Raw genomic sequence first — 16985 nt, 5'->3', positions numbered from 1 at the left:
CAAGCACGAACACCTAAAACTCCTTTAATGCAGGTAATCCACTAAAATAACAGATAATTCTGCTTGACATGTTGCATTTGTGCTTAGATTAAATTTCAACTTCATCTGGGAGAAACAGTGCACCATTTTTTTGCAGTTTCTTTTCTGACATTGTTGTGCATTATTATCATGCAGTAACACACTGACACAGTGATTGATGTGTGTCATCTGAAACAGAGACCCTCCCCTCCAAATCCAAACACAAGTGGTCACAGAAGATGCTTTTAAGTGACCAGGTGTAAACACAGATGTGTCTCACCTGACCACATGTGATTGGATCACGTGAGACACATCATAATACCAGGTTGAAATGTGGTCTAAGTGTTAACTTGAAAATATTAAGTAAATTCTACATTTGTACTTTAATGCTCGGTAACACTTCATAAAAACAGGACATGAATAACCATGAATTAATACCTGAATTAATAGCTACTTCTGAATAAATGAATGATGAGTTAAGGAATGGATTAATCAGGAACAAATGCTAACATTAACTATAACATGAGTCATATGAATTCATGCGTTAATAACAGCCACCTTAATTACATGTTAGTATGTTTGATAGTTAATGCATTCATTAATATTAGGGAATAAACTAAATCATTATAAGAAAGAATGTGAAGTATTTCCACCTTGAATTAAACATGCATATTTAATGTTGTCATAATTTAAATATTTTATGCATTTAGCTGTCTGCAGTTTTGCCACAGACATCATTGAATGACGCAGTATAATTCCGCCATTTTTTATGGACATACATATATACATTTTAAGGAAAACACAAACTCTACCTCCATCTAGCACTCTGCGTATACGTCAAGCAATAGAACGTGTAAGCGAGCTTGAAATCATGATTGTGCCTAGAGACTGCAATGGCAAGATATAGAGTGAAAAATCTGTTACATTTTGGTTTATTCTCACCCAAAACTGATAGCATCACTTTAGAAGACATGTATTACCACTGGAGTCATACAAAGTACTTTTAAATCTTGTGTGCTGTTTGAAACCTAAAACAATTGTCCCCATTCACTTGCATCATGCATTGAATTGGCCTACAGAGCTGAGATATTTGTCTAAAATCTTCATTTGTGTTCTGCAAATGAAAAAAAGTCATACACACATGGAATGGCATGAGGGTGAGTAAATGATGGGAGAACTATTCCTTTATGTTCAACATTTAATAAGGATTATCCAAGTCAATTATGCAGAATACTCCTGCGTCATCCAGTGATGTTTGAGGTGAAACCGAAGACATCAAAAGTTATAATTTCTTTACAATAATGTCGATATCAAATTATGCACATTATACTCAAGGTTGAAGTACTTCACATTATTTCTTATAAAGCCCGTTTGATTTAGTTTATTAATGTTAATTAATGCATTAAATATCAAACATGTACTAACATGTAATTAAGGTGAACATTTAATGCATGAATTCACATGACTCATGTTGTGTCTGTAATGTTAGCTCTACATTTGTTCCTGATTAGTCCATTTCTTAACTCATCGTTAATTTATGTGGAAGTAACTATTAATTCAGGTATTAAATCATGATTATTCATGTACTGTTATTATAAAGTGTTACTGAATGATTTAACTTATGCACTGAAAAAAAAATGTAAACCTAAAAAAATTGTTTCACATGGTAACATCTAAATTAAGTAGTTTTATTCAACTCAAAAAGTAATTAAATATCATTAAATCAACCTTAATACATTAGGTTAAACCAAAAGTCATTTTAAAGATTAGGTCAAGTAGAATGTGGAAGGGCGGAGGTCAGGGGCGGAATCACAACCCGGCTCCGCCCAGCCACATTGAAATAGCTCATTAAGACAACAATTGCAGGTTACCACTTTTTACAGTGTAGCCCAGTTCAAACATGCAACAAGGTAATTACAGGAAAATCGTTTTGTGATGCCTTTACTGGTAAATGTACCAAATGTGCTGTTCACACATACCATCAATAAGGAAATGTATAGGTAATGATACAACTTTGCATCAAGCAAAATTTACCAGTGTTTTCAAAAGGGTCGTGTTCACACATGACCTCTAAACTGGAAATTGTAAACTGTTACGAATGGAGGCAGCGAAGGCAGACGAGGAGAACGGATCTAAGTGCAGACTTACTTTATTTAAACAGACAAACCAATAAACACAAAGGAAAACACTCAATGGGGAAATAAACATAAAACTGAGAACTCTGGCAGGGAACACATACCAGGCATGACAACATTCAACGATTGACAGCGACAAAACAAACAGACAGGGTTTAAATACATGGACATAGGAAGACAGGAACCAATGAACAAACAGAACTCAAACAAGATAACAAGGGGATAAACAGAAACCAATGGCAAATTAACGAGGGCAGGTGAAAACAATGAACGGAGAACACGAACGCTAACAGGGAGACTGTGGAGCTACAAAAGGGACAAAAGTGGAAACTAAGGAATTACAAAGGTGACAAAAATGGTAAACAAAGGGCAATGGTGAAACAAGACGGGGTATGCCTAACAGAGCCCCCCCTCAAGGATCGGATTCCAGACGAACCGAAATAAAAAGAAACAGCTATAAAAAAAACACCAAGAGCAGACGGGCAGACCGGGGGGGCACGAGAGCAAGAAGGCAGTCCAAGGGGGCACAAAGGGCAGGCAGGAAGTCCAAGGGGGCACAAAGGGCAGGCAGGAAGTCCAAGGGGGCACAGAGGGCAGGCAGGAAGTCCAAGGGGGCATAGAGGGCAGGCAGGAAGTCCAAGGGGGCACAGAGGGCAGGCAGGAAGTCCAGGGGGGCACAAAGGGCAGGCAGGAAGTCCTGGGGGGCACAAAGGGCAGGCAGGAAGTCCAAGGGGGCACAGAGGGCAGGGTCAGGGGGCCTGGGAGGTGGCCACAGGACAGGGGCCGGTTCAGGAGGCCTGGGAGCTGGCCACAGGGCAAGGACAGGTTCAGGTGGTCTGGGAGCTGGCCACAGGGCAAGGATAGGTTCAGGTGGTCTGGGAGCTGGCCACAGGGCAAGGACAGGTTCAGGTGGTCTGGGAGCTTGCCACAGGGCAAGGATAGGTTCAGGAGGTCTGGGAGCTGGCCACAGGGCAAGGACAGGTTCAGGAGGCCTGGGAGCTGGCCACAGGGCAAGGACAGGTTTGGGGGACCTGGGAGGAGGCCACTGGACAGGGACTGGGTCAGTGGGCCTGGGAGGAGGCCACAGGACAGGGACCGGGTCAGGAGGCCTGGGAGGAGGCCACAGGACTGGAACAGGGTCAGGAGGCCTGGGAGGAGGCCACAGGACTGGAACAGGGTCAGGAGGCCTGGGAGGAGGCCACAGGACAGGGACCGAGTCAGGAGGCCTGGGAGGAGGCCACAGGACAGTGACCGGGTCAGGAGGCCTGGGAGGAGGCCACCGGACAGGGACTGGGTCAGGAGGCCTGGGAGGAGGCCACAGGACAGGAACAGGGCCAGGAGGCCTGGGAGGTGGCCACAGGACAGGGACTGGGTCAGGAGGCCTGGGAGGAGGCCACAGGACGGGAACAGGGTCAGGAGGCCTGGGGGGTGGCCACAGGACGGGAACAGGGTCAGGAGGCCTGGGAGGTGGCCACAGGACAGGGACTGGGTCAGGGGGCCTGGGAGGAGGCCACAGAATAGGGGCCTGGTCAGGAGGCGGAGCCGAGGGAGGTAGCGCCGTAGGAGGCTCTAGAGGGGGAGACCTGGAAGGCTCTGGGAGCAGAGCCATAGGAGGCTCGGGAGGCGGGGCCGAAGGAGGCTCGGGAGGCAGAGCCATAGGATACTCGAGAGGTGGAGCCCTAGAAAGCTCTGGAGTCTCTGGGAGCAGAGCCGTAGGAGGCTCGGGAGGCGGGGCTGAAGGAGGCTCGGGAGGCAGAGCCGTAGGAGGCTCGGGAGGCGGAGCCATAGGGAGGCGGAGCCGTAGGATGCTCGAGAGCTGGAGCCCTAGAAAGCTCTGGAGCAGGCCTATTCAAATACATTTGCAGGGGGGCCAAACTACGAAATTCCAAAATTTGTGAGGGCCGGGCGGACAAATTGATATCAGCTGAAGGAAATTAAAATATACTATATACTAAGGTACATTATATATTAAATAAAATAAGGTACATTATTCTTTTGGTTTCCTTTATTATTTCAACACATTCAAGTTGTATTGATTAGGCCTACATCAAAGTGCAAAACTGCAAATACTGAGACATATACACAGCTTTTACCCTTAAAACAGTAAACATAAGAAGTAATCAAATCAAAAATCAAACAATCAAAATAAAGCTGTCATAAGTGCAAAACTGCAACTGCAGTTTCAAGTATCAAATCTTATTTGGGGAAATAACATTCAAATATCCCTGAAGTATATCTTTCAGACAGTGAGTACACATTTTGAAACTAGAAAAAACATTTCAAGTGTACAGTAAGTACAAATCTGCTAACTATGTGCTGTAAACATACTCTTGATGAAAACTAACTAATAACAAGAATGTTTTTTTCCTCATTTAGTTTACCTTATTTATCAGTGAGAGTATGTGACTCAGTGGGAGAAGTGACAACGATTTGCTTTTGCCATTTTAACATAATCTGGCTCATATGTGGTAAGTGCAATTCTCAGGCACTGGGATAACTTCTCATTGCTCAGGCAGCAACGTGCCTTTGTTTTGATTGCATTCATATGAGAAAAGCTAGACTCGCACGTGTAGGTGGATCCAAACATTGTCAGTATCAGCACAGACACTTTCTTAATTGTGGGGTATTTAGCCTGGCTAATATGGTTACACCAAAAGTTGATTGGACCTTCAGACTGCAAGTGCAGTTTCAAAGCAAGCGAAGACAGGATATCAATCATTTCTAGCTGAAGAGCACTCTCATCAATGTTAGGCATGAGCTCTTTAACTTTTGCAATGAAGTTTGAGTCATGGTTTATTGAGAATGGATCGCGAGTAAACTGCATAATCTCCATTGGGAGACTAAAGCCCTGAAATCTGTCACTGAATTTTCAGTCAGCTTTGTCATGAATTCAATCATAGTTGGCATGACTTGTGCCCCTGGCGTACTGCTCAAAAATGTACGAAGGTGTGTATAGTGCATCAACTTGTTTGTGTTTAGGTCAGACACAAATACATTCAGCTTTGTTTTGAAAGCACACAATCTCTCAATCAAATCCGCAATACATTTCTCTCGCCCCTGTAACTCTGAATTTAGTGAGTTTAAGTGTGCAAAAATGTCACAGAGGAAATGAACTTGTGTCATGAACTGTTCATCAAGCATGTGCTCCAAGAAATGAGCCACTCGTTTGTGTTTACATGTGCGAAGAAAAGAAATAATCTCACTGCGGAGATCACAAAAACGATCCAAAACTTTTCCTTTACTGAGCCACCTGACATCGCAATGAGCCAGTAAGTCAGCGTGCTCAGAAGAAGGTCTCATCGAGCAACAGACGGAAAAGATGATGCTGAAGGCTTGAAGTTGAGCGGATGAAGTTGACAATGCTTGTGACCTTGTCCATAGTGTTTTTTAATTCACCGCTGAGCTTCGCGCACAAGACAGACTCGTGAATAATACAGTGTAAAAACTGCATTTGAGGTGCCACAGCTGACAGCCTGGCTGCTAGTCCCTGCACTCTTCCAAGCATAGCTGGTGCTCCATCCGTTACTAGCAAGCAAACCTTTTGTAAATCCAGTTTATGCTCACTGAAAAACGTGACAACATTTTGAAACAGAACTTCACCTGTCGTATGTCCCTCCAGTGGAATGAGTCCCAGAAGCTCCTCACGAAAGCGAACTCCATCGTAAAATCTCACATAAACGCACATCTGGGCCACATCAGTTGTATCTGTCGATTCGTCAATAGCAATGGACATCAGCTCAGTTTTTTGGATGTTTTCCAGTAGTTTATCAAATACATCCTTTGCTAGTAGATCCACTCGACGAAGAGCTGAGGTGTCTGACAGTGGTACTTTTTTAATAGATGAGGACACGTGGTCTTTCATTTTTTGGTCAACAATCATTTCGTCAACAACCGCCAGCATGCAGTCTTTAATAGTCTCTGATGAAGGGCCTCTTTTTTCTCGTTAGTATCCACGCCACTCGTAGAGAGGCAATGAAAGCTCTCTCTTGTTCGGTACAAAACCCGCCAATTGCACGCTGACTTTGCTCAAAAGAAGTTACCAGTCTGTCTATTCTACGTTGTCTCTCCACTGAGCCCTCTTGGTATTGCGCAGAAAAAGACGAATGTTTTGTAGTAAAATGTCTCTTCACATTATATTCTTTGGCCACAGCCACTGATTCGTTGCACAGTAAACACACAGGTCTATCGGTCCCTCGCTTGCTTGCCGTAGTTGGCACAGTAAATAAGTACTTCTCCGTCCATTCACTCTGAAACTTACGATTTTCGCTGTCAACTTTGCGGTTTGGCTTGGACAATGCCATGTTAGATGCATGTGTCATAGGCAGCGTGAGAACATGGAATCAGTGAGAATGAGTGTTTGTCACCATGGAGACGACCTGCTCCGCTCTAGAATATTTGCATGTACTGTGTCTGTGCACCGCGGCAGATACATAGATTTTTTTTTAGACTTTTTTTATTTTAATTTTTTTAATCTGCCGCGGGCCAGAATAAATTTCAATCGGACCAAATTTGCCCCCGGGCCGCTATTTGAATAGGCCTGCTCTGGAGTCTCTGGGAGCAGAGCCGTAGGAGGCTCGGGAGGCGGAGCCATAGGATGCTCGAGAGGCGGAACCCTAGAAAGCTCTGGAGTCTCTGGGAGCAGAGCCGTAGGAGGCTCGGGAGGCGGAGCCCTAGAAAGCTCTGGAGCCTCTGGGAGCAGAGCCATAGGAGGCTTGGGAGGTGGAGCCGTAGGAGGCTCGGGGATAAGGGCCGTGGAAGGCTCGAGAGGCTCTAGAGGCGGAGCCCTGGAGGGCTCGAGAGGCTTGAGAGGCGGCGCCCTGGAAGGCCCGAGAGGCTGGAGGGGCGGAGCCCTGGAAGGCTCGAGAGACTTGAGAGGCAGAGCTCTGGAAAGCTCAGAAGGTGGAGCTCTGGAAAGCTCAGGAAGCCCAGAAGGCAGGGTTCTAGGACGCTCGGAGGGCAGAGCTCTGGAAAGTTCGGAAGGCGGAGCTCTGGAAAGCTCAGGAAGCTCGGAAGGCGGTGCTCTGGGAAGCTCGAAGGGCGGAGCTCTGTGAAGCTCGGGAGGCGGAGCTCTGGAAAGCTCGGGAGGCGGAGCTCTGGAAAGCTCGAAGGGCGGAGATCTGGAATGCTCGAGGGGTGCTGGCTCTTGGACGGTCATGGCTACTGGCACGGACAAGACCACAGGCGCTGGCTCAGGGACGGTCGAGGCTACAGGCGCTGGCTCGCTGACGTCGGAGGCTACAGGCGATGGCTCGCTGACGTCGGAGGCTACAGGCGCTGGCTCGCTGACGTCGGAGGCTGCAGGCGCTGGCTCGCTGACGTCGGAGGCTGCAGGCGCTGGCTCGCTGACATCGGAGGCTACAGGCGCTGGCTCACTGACATCGGGGTCTAGCGGCTCGCTGACCGTGGCAGGCGTGGGCTCTGGCTCGCTGACCGTGGCAGGCGTGGGCTCTGGCTTGCTGACCGTGGCAGGCGTGGGCTCTGGCTCGTTGACCGTGGCAGGCGGAGACTGGGGAGCAGAAGCCTTTCCTCTTCTCCTCCTCCGGGCGGACGAAGCTGGCAACGCTGGCTCGCTGACCGTGGCAGGCGTGGGCTCTGGCTCGCTGACCGTGGCAGGCGGAGACTGGGGAGTAGAAGCCTTTCCTCTTCTCCTTCTCCTCCGAGCGGACGAAGCTGGCAACGCTGGCTCGTTGGCCGTGGCAGGCACGGAAAGCCCAGAGGCGGAAACCGGGATCGAGAGAGGTGGTTCCCCGGCAGCGAGTTCTCTCAAGACTAGACTCACATATTCCCTCCACGTGAGGTCTCCGGAGTCCGGCAATTCCCTCTGCCGGTGTGTTGGTAGCCCGAGCCGGTAGATGGTCTTCAGGGATGTGTCGTTGAAGCCGGTGTGGATGGCAACAGCGGAAAAGAAGTGGGAGTACTCGCGGATGGTCAAATCTGCCTGGGTCAGTTCCGTAAAGTAAGCCGCTAGATCCATATTTGGTGGTCAATCGTTCTGTTACGAATGGAGGCAGCGAAGGCAGACGAGGAGAGCGGATCTAAGTGCAGACTTACTTTATTTAAACAGACAAACCAATAAACACAAAGGAAAACCCTCAATGGGGAAATAAACATAAAACTGAGAACTCGGGCAGGGAACACATACCAGGCATGACAACAATCAACGATTGACAGCGACGAAACAAACAGACAGGGTTTAAATACATGGACATAGGAAGACAGGAACCAATGAACAAACAGAACTCAAACAAGATAACAAGGGGATAAACAGAAACCAATGGCAAATTAACGAGGGCAGGTGAAAACAATGAACGGAGAACACGAACGCTAACAGGGAGACTGTGGAGCTACAAAAGGGACAAAAGTGAAAACTAAGGAATTAAATGGTGACAAAAATGGTAAACAAAGGGCAACGGTGAAACAAGACGAGGTATGCCTAACAGCAACATATAAGTAAATATTATTCCTGATTGTTTGTTATCTTTAAAATGTGCCATCATTTATCAGTCTTAAAGTAGAAAACCTTGTGATATTTATTCGCTAATTTGATAATAAAATAAGTACCTTTTACATAACTTTCCACTGTCCTTGAATAATTAATGAGGTTGCATGGTTTCAAATAAAAATTAAGTAAATCTTACTAGTAATTTTTTCCATTGTTGGTTGTTAGGATATTATAGCGTGGTTGTTAGGGTGATGCTAACTGGCCCAAGTCAAAACATTCTCCAAGGTCTCTATATGATAATGTTGTCTCAGTGTTGTCATTGTATGGGAAAAAAGATGCAATCAATATGAATTGTGACTGAGGCTTTCAATCCCTAATAGTCCACCCTTTGTGTTCCAAAGAAGAAAGAATGTCTTTGGGGTTTGGAACAAAAATAAGGCGAGTAAAAGTTGACAGAATTTCCACATTTGAGTTAGCTGTCCCTTTAACCCTAAGTTTGACCAAAAATAATTGTGCTTTGCTGAAAAAACATTTGAAAAACATTGATTGGCGTTCCTTTCCTGGTAATATGACATTGTGTTCGTGGTCAAATTAGTTTAGAGCTACAACAATGATTTGCTGTTTTGTTATCTTTTCTGTAGTTGCGCTTTGGTGTTTTTGACCGCGTCCTCTCTCCATCGCTCTTCGTCTACATCTGTCTTCACCCCTCCACTTCTTCTTTCCTGCAGTCTATCCCTCATTAGTCTCACTGAGGCCGGTTCACACCTCATTGGCACCTCCATTCACTGCTGTATTTGGTGATAAGCCCCCTTTAGTAGTCAATGGGACCCTTTCAGATTCAGCTGCCTGCTTGCTGAAGAATAAGAGGGGGTGGGGAGTCGGGGGGTAGGGGGCAAACCGACAATTAGATAGATTTATTTCTAGGCTCTGGTATTGTGCAAAATAAGCTCCAGGGAGCACTTCCTCATTTCAGGGAATGTATCTTGTAGGTTTACCAGCATCTGGTCTTACATAAGTGGGATTGGGCATGGCTAAAGCATTTGATGGTCTAATGGGCAATAGGGGATTAGAGTCATTTCTCTGTCACAGGGCAAATAATAATGTTAAAGTAACTGATGTTTCAATAAAACCTTGTGTCAACAGAAAATACGTACAGAAAAGTCGCATTAGTCCTGAGGGCTTTTTGGAACACAAGTGTTGTGTTTAAGCATTGCGGAGGCGTCTGCTGTCTCTCTCATGGACTTTGCTGCTTTTTGGAGAGCAAATTGGGTCAATAAAGGTTTTAGTGGAGAGAAAATTGTCACCTCAAGCCCTGCCGAGGGTTTACAACTGTAAACAGAACATTGCCTAACAAATAAACACTGTTCAATTAGAATTTCAGGGAAAAAAATTATAAGTAAAAATGTAATGCTGTGTACAGAATTGTATACAGTACACTTCAGACTAACCTTTTGTTTGGTTTTATGGTAGTATTTCCGTATCTTTTCATTTTAACTGCACCGGATGTCAATAACATCCTCAAGTGTCTTGTAATGAAATGTCATGGCTGATGTTGAACCTTTGCCACAGGCACCATATCTCATTTTAGACTATGACTGTTTATCACACAAAGCTATTGAATGACTATAAGACTCTGAATACTATATAAAAAGCAGTCCGTATGAATATAGTTGTATGAACCACTTTTATGGTTCCACTGGAAAAAATACATGCATATATAACAACATGAACATGTGTAAATAATAACACAATAGTAATTTTTGGGTGAACTGTTCCTTTAAGAAAATACTTCTAGGACCCTTTTCTATGCCATAGTGACCCAAACTAATGGTAGTTTGAATAAAAAAGAGATACTATCTTGAGCTTGACTGAATCTTTTCTTGCTGTTGAGTTAGTAAATGTGCAGGCTGTTGACTTTGCTATGGTCATCTTTACTTAGCAAACACAAGCCATGTCAGAGGTGTGTGGACATTGTTGACACACACACACACACACACACACACACACACACACACACACACACACACACACACACACACACACACACACACACACACACACACACACACACACACACACACACACACAAATAATTAGTAGGGCAGCCTTATCAGAAGGGGGAAAAAAGAAAAACAACAGAAATTATCAGTCATCCTCCATACCTAACAACATCTTTTGAGTGTTTGGAATGTTATTGTGTTTATTTAGGATATTTAGAATGTTATTGATGTATAAAATAGCATTCATTTTAAATGTAGTGTTTGAAATGTATTTTTTAAAGTAAACATATTTCAAGTAGTAGCTCAAACAATATACTGTCATAAATAAAACATGCATGTTAGGATAATAAAATAATGCTATTTATATATAAAAAATTTTTTTATAGCATGTCAGACCAAAGTAAATTAATGTCAACTGCCCCTATCTTATTACATGGCACTTTGGAATACTTGATTCTGATTGGTCAATCGCAATACTAAATGCTCAAATATTTTTGTACAATGATTGCTAAACTGTATAATTGAACATTGGCTATGGCAACCATGTAAAAAATGAAATTGGATTTTATATTGCTTATGAGGTTTTTTGAATAACATTACATAAAAACACAAGTTAGACCAATAATATTCACCTAAATGTTGTTGCAACTAGCCTTTTTAATCTCTTAAAACTAGATTTTAAGAGATTCCAGCATGCATTGCAACATGAATTAATTATGTGGACAGTAATAACCATTTTTATTTTTTATTTTTGCTGTTTATTGATTTTATTTATGCTGTAATTGTTGAACTTGAGAAAAGGCCAATGTGAAATTGGCAGACATAATTTGCATGTCCCGCCCCCGGACATACGGGTATAAAGGGAAGCGGGCGTGTGTCTGTCAGTCAGATTTTTTCTTCTGAGCGCTTTCACTGCCTAAAAGAGTGTTCTCCCCTCATAAAAGAGTTTGTTTCTCTAAAAAAGTTTGAGTTTTCACTCATAACAGAGCAATACACAGCAGGCATTGAATGTCCTTTTCAGGACGTGTCTTTTTAAAGATGTCTGGATGCGGCCGATTGCTCTCCACTTCTGACGGTCATAAAAGCTCATAGTTCATCTTTTCAATGGTTCATAGCCATGGCAAGGTTGCGGTTGCGCCCCTTTCCTCACGAGAGAAAGCCACTTCAGCCACCCCCGTGTCGTTCCTTCTTCCCACGGAATTGAGGACGACCCGGCTGGCGATGAAGGCGATTTGGGGATGACGACGGGCTCGGTTTCGGCGGGTAAATCCCCACGAACCACCCACCCCCCGGCACACTCGCTTGCTTCCGTCCGAGCTCGGGACCTGCATTCTCCCTTGAGCCCCCGGAATTGGATGACGACATCGCCGCTGCATCGGAGGACACCACAGCGGTGTCTGATGCTGATGACTGTTCTTGGCTGCTCGCCCAGTGTGAGGCTGATGCGCGGATGTCCGCTATGCTTTCCCGGGCCACCGTGAGCGTGAAGCTGGACTGGAAACTTCCGTCCCCCCCTCACACCTGCTCGATCAGTTCCTTGGATAAGGGCGCCACTAAATTCTCAATAAAAGAGCGATTTCCTCACTCCCTGGGTCATGCAGTCGGTGCGCGCTGTTGTCACGGCACCCCAGCTCCAAAACTCTACAGTCCTGGCTCCCCGGACGTAGCTTCCTCCCCACCGGACCCGCGACTGCTCAGGCCCGGCTGGCCAGCACTGACGAGTTCCGAAGACACCTTTCCTCAGTCTCTAAACTGCCCCCTGCCGGGTGCGCGGAGCAAGGTAAGTGCTTTGAGTCTTTTCTCAGCACCCAAGTGACTTTCGCTGTCCAACCCGTCACCTTAATGGCTCCTTACTGGCCCACCCAGACCTGGTTCTTGGATCTTATGCTCCTCGCGACAGCAACTCCCTGGAAAATTCCCCTGTGGAAGGACCTTCTTTCTCAGGGACGGGGACCCTCTGGCACCCGTGCCCAGACCTCTGGAACCTCCATGTCTGGCCCCTGGACAGGATGCAGAAGATCTAAGTGATCTACCACCTGCAGTCATAGACACAATCAACCAAGCCAGAGCTCCCTCCACCAGGAAACTTTACGCCCTAAAGTGCCACTAGTTCGTAAACTGGTGTTCTTCCCGAGCCGAAGCCCAGCAGAGATTGGTCAGTGCTTTCATTCCTGCAGGAGATTCTGGAGGGGAGGCGGTCACCCTCCACCTTGATGGTGTATGTAGCTGCTATCGCGGCCCACCACACCGCAGTAGATGGCAAGTCCCATGGGTAAGCACGACTTGATTATCAGGTTCCTTAGAGTCGCCCGGAGACTGAACCCTCCCCGGCCAAGCCTGTTCCCCTCCTGGGATCTCTCAGTGGTCCTCACGGGGCTTCAGAGACCCCCCTTCGAGCCACTTGATTCAGAGAGCTCAAGGCCCTCTCTCTGAAGATGGCCCTCCTGATCACTACCTGCAAGCATTCTCTGTCAGCAACACCTGCCTGGAGTTTGGTCTGCGACCGGACTACGTGCCCAAGGATCCTACAACCCCCTTCAGGGACCAGGCCGTAAACCTTCTGGCACTGCCCGAGAGGAGGCAGACCCAGCCTTCTCATTTCTGTGTCTTCACATTTCTGTGGTACGTGCTTTGCGTATCTATTTGGACCTCACGCAGAACTCTAGATGTTCTGAGCAGCTCTTTGTCTGCTTTGGCGGATGGCGGAAAGGGAACCATCTCTGCCGTCTCCAAACTGAGGCTGCCTGCTGGGTCATTGACGCCATTTCCTTGGCCTTCCAGACTCAGGCCATGCCCGCCCCCTTGAGGGTTCAAGCATACTTGACGAGAAGTGTGGCATCCTCGTGGGCACTGGCCAATGGCACCTCCCTAGCAGACATCTGCAGAGCAGCAGGCTGGGCAACACCCAATACCTTTGCAAGATTTTACAATCTCAGAGTTGAGTTGGTCTCGTCCTGTGTTTTGTCTGGTCCGAGCCGGTAGAACTCTGTAATGCAGCCGACCGGGTGTTCCGCTTGCACACAGCGCCCTTCATCAAGTTGATCCAGTGCACCTTCTCTACCAGGTTAGCCACTAAGCATCGCTTCCTGGATGTTCTCCTCCCCAGCCTTCTGGCCGGAGAATTCAGTGGAGCAATCGCGTCCAGACCCACTATGAGCCACAGGTGCTCTGTACTGGGGTAGGGCTCCACGGGCTTAGTTCAGGCTTTCCCCTTGATGTTTATTCCATGGTACAGTCCCCCTGATGGTGGACCCGCGTCTCCCTTGGGCAGTCCCACTGCCCCCAGTCGCCGTGCTTGTAGAGCTCCTCCATCATTAGGCAGGACCTACCACCACGCCGCTCCCACGTACGGCTTCACAAACCTTGTGGTGAATTTGCCACGTTACCTCCCCCTAGTCTGGGCAGGATGTGGCCTCCGCAGGGTCTTTTCCCCCTGAAAGAATAGGACCGGGAAAGACCGCCTTCCCCGACACATTTCACACTCTATGCGAGAGACAAAAAGAGAGAAAAGGCAGCGGCTGCCGGGCTTGCTCCCATGCTATTTATGTAGCACCTGTTCCCCCCTCAAGGGTGCTGGGAACCTAAGGTCTGTATATGACATCTCTTTTGGGGGTGTTGGGGAGTGTTACGTACAGCCTATACAGTTGCCTCTAGCATGCAGCAGCCTGCTTTCACCTGTCTCAGCAGTTCCCGTAACACAGACTAGTGCGTGGCATTTTGAATGGGACCCCTTGTGTCACTTCGTTCGACACAACATCGAGTGAGTGACAGAAGGTTACTGTCATAACCTCTGTTCCCTGAGGGAGGGAACGAGACATTGTGTCCCTCTTGCCAAAGCACTAGACCTACCACTGTAAACGGCCATGCCGTATTCTCGGCTCCTCGGTGCAAAAACCTGACTGACAGACGCCAGCTTCCCTTTATACCCGTATGTCTGGGGGGTGGGACATGCAAATTATGTCTGCCAATTTCAAATTGGCCTTTTCTCAAGTTCAGAGGTACACAAGGCTCCCAAGGAAGACCCCTTGTGTCACTTCATTCAACACAATATCTCATTTCCTCCCTCAAGGAACAGACGTTACGACAGTAACCATGACGTTATTATTTCTATTTATAATGTTATGGTATGTATTTTCAAAGTTTAGAATGTTAATGTATCAGCTTATAATGTAGAGTGTTTAGAATATTATTGCATCCATTTTCAAAGTTTAGAATCATAATGTATCTATTTAGAATGTTTTTTATTGGATCTATTTATAATGTTATGGTATGCATTTTCAAAGTTTAGAATCATAATTGATCTATTTATATTGTTTTTATTGTATCTATTTAGAAAGTTATGGTATGCAATTTCAAAGTTTAGAATCATAATGTATCTATTTAGAATGTTTTGTATTGGATCTATTTAGAATGTTACTGTATACATTTTCAAAGTTTAGAGTGTTACTGTATAATGTTTAGAATTATAATGTGTGTCCATTTGAAACGTTTACAAATGCAAATGTATCTATTTAGAATAATTGTTATTGTATCTATTGAGGGTTGTATAGTATCTATTTTCAAACTTTTGTATTTTCTAGTATTTCTTTAGGAAAATGTATTTTAAAAGAGTTTTAGAGAGGTTCTGTGTTAGTGAAAAACTACAATCCCAGTATGCACCGGGAGAGCCGTTTAGTAGTACAGAGGTGTTACCGATGGAGGGGGGAGTCATGTCTGCTCAGTGATGTCAGAGTGTGTGAGATTGAGATTGCTCACACTCATCCATGACTGCGGAATCTCTCCCTGTCTCCTGAAGTGCTGGGGGGAGGAAGACACTACGGACAATCTACAAACCTGCAAAAGATGCAAAAGTAAAGTTATTTTGCGAAGAAAGCCAAACTGTTCAAAGAACGCGATTTGAGTGAATTCGCAGTTACAAGCGTTTTGGCTTTAGTTTTTGACTTTTTGTAGATTTTCGACAGAAGTAGCGATAGAGGTAAAAGTTTTTTTCTTCTACCTTCTTTTCGCATGTGCACAAACAAAAACCACACGGGTGGGATTTTCAGAAGAAAACCAGAAAACTCGGTGGAAAATTCGTTTGTTGATATAGCAGGTCTGTAACGTTATGTTACTTGGACAAAATCTTAACGCGATCTACAGGACGAGCACGCGCCTCCGTTGAGTATTTTCACTGGATTCAAACGAATTTTCGGCAAGTCGGAAAAACCCATTAAATTCTGTGGGGTTTATTTAAAACTAAAGAGACACACACACACACACAAAAAGACGACAGAGGGACAAATGTGGAGTTTCGTCTTGTGACTAACCATTGGGAACGAGTTTTATGAGAACTTCTGCTAAATCTAATCTGGGATTGACTCTTTTCAGAAAATAAAAGGTGAGGAATGTCTGTGAATGCTTTGAATCAGTCTGCTAATTAAAATAAACATTCTTTGTTGTTTTAAAATGGAATAAGAGTCATAGTTGTTTTATAAACAACATTTGCTTGGAAGAGTTAGATGACAGTTACCTTAATTTCCAGAAATGAGCTCGTGTATATGTTTGACATTTTCTTTCCTTGCGCCGTGGAATGAATATATTTAATATTTTGTTTTGTCGGAATCTGTTAACCCTTGTGCAGCCTTAGGGACATTTTTGTCTTTCTCTTTTTTTCGATCATTTTGGTTATGTTAATGCCAACGGCATACATTTTGCCAAAGGTGTGTATTTTTGGGAGAATTTTGTATTCCAGGTCCTATATTACATCTATAATACACTGTGTACACAAAATAGTTACACTCAGGACCTTCAGGACAAAAATGTCCCAATTGAAACCCATTACTGCAATATTTAATCCTAGTTCCATTAAAGCATAAAATCATGAATTCTATGATATTATGCTTTCATTCTAGAGTCCTGGCTTCAAAATGTTAAATATTTTCCACCAGATGGCGCCATTTTTCTCATGTTTAGCATATGGAGCAAATACATGCTTTTTTCACTATTTTCTGTTTGCTGTATTATGGAGCATTGCAGGCCAATTGAATAAATGATGCAGCTAAAATTGTGTGAGTGTGTTTTGTATGTGTGTATTGAGAAATGTGTGTGTGTGTAAAAACAACAACAGTGGCATTATGTAAACAAACTGGCATTTGAAGGGTTAAAATCTTCCTGAAAATGAATGAATATTTGGTTGTTTTTTTTATCAGGACTGATGTTGGTTAAAAATTCAGTGAAAGTGAGAAATAATATTATAATATACTAATATTTTTTATAATTTATTTATTGTTTCATTAAAAAAAGCAGTGGGGTTCTGACATTTAAAGGTTTAAAATCCTGAAAATATAAGAATATTTGGTAGTTATGATCAGGACTGATGTTGGTTAAAAAAATTAACTCAACAGTTAATTA

The 16985-nt window shown here is 44.7% G+C and overlaps 1 protein-coding gene across 3 annotated transcripts in view; it reads left to right on the top strand.

Annotated features, from left to right (window-relative positions):
• The first annotated feature begins 15346 nt into the window (after window positions 1-15346).
• The window catches only part of fgfr1a (fibroblast growth factor receptor 1a), an 82875-nt gene continuing 81236 nt past the window's right edge, over window positions 15347-16985 (top strand). For all 3 annotated transcript variants that reach the window (XM_052094934.1, XM_052094933.1, XM_052094932.1), the window contains exon 1: window positions 15347-15972. The gene's annotated coding sequence lies outside the window, so the exon portion shown is untranslated. The remainder of the gene's footprint in view (window positions 15973-16985) is intronic.

The sequence above is a fragment of the Xyrauchen texanus genome, chromosome 27, assembly GCF_025860055.1.
Source record: "Xyrauchen texanus isolate HMW12.3.18 chromosome 27, RBS_HiC_50CHRs, whole genome shotgun sequence".
Lineage (NCBI taxonomy): Eukaryota > Metazoa > Chordata > Actinopteri > Cypriniformes > Catostomidae > Xyrauchen > Xyrauchen texanus.
Note: the sequence above shows the minus strand (reverse complement) of the source record. Positions and strands in the feature narration are given on the sequence as shown.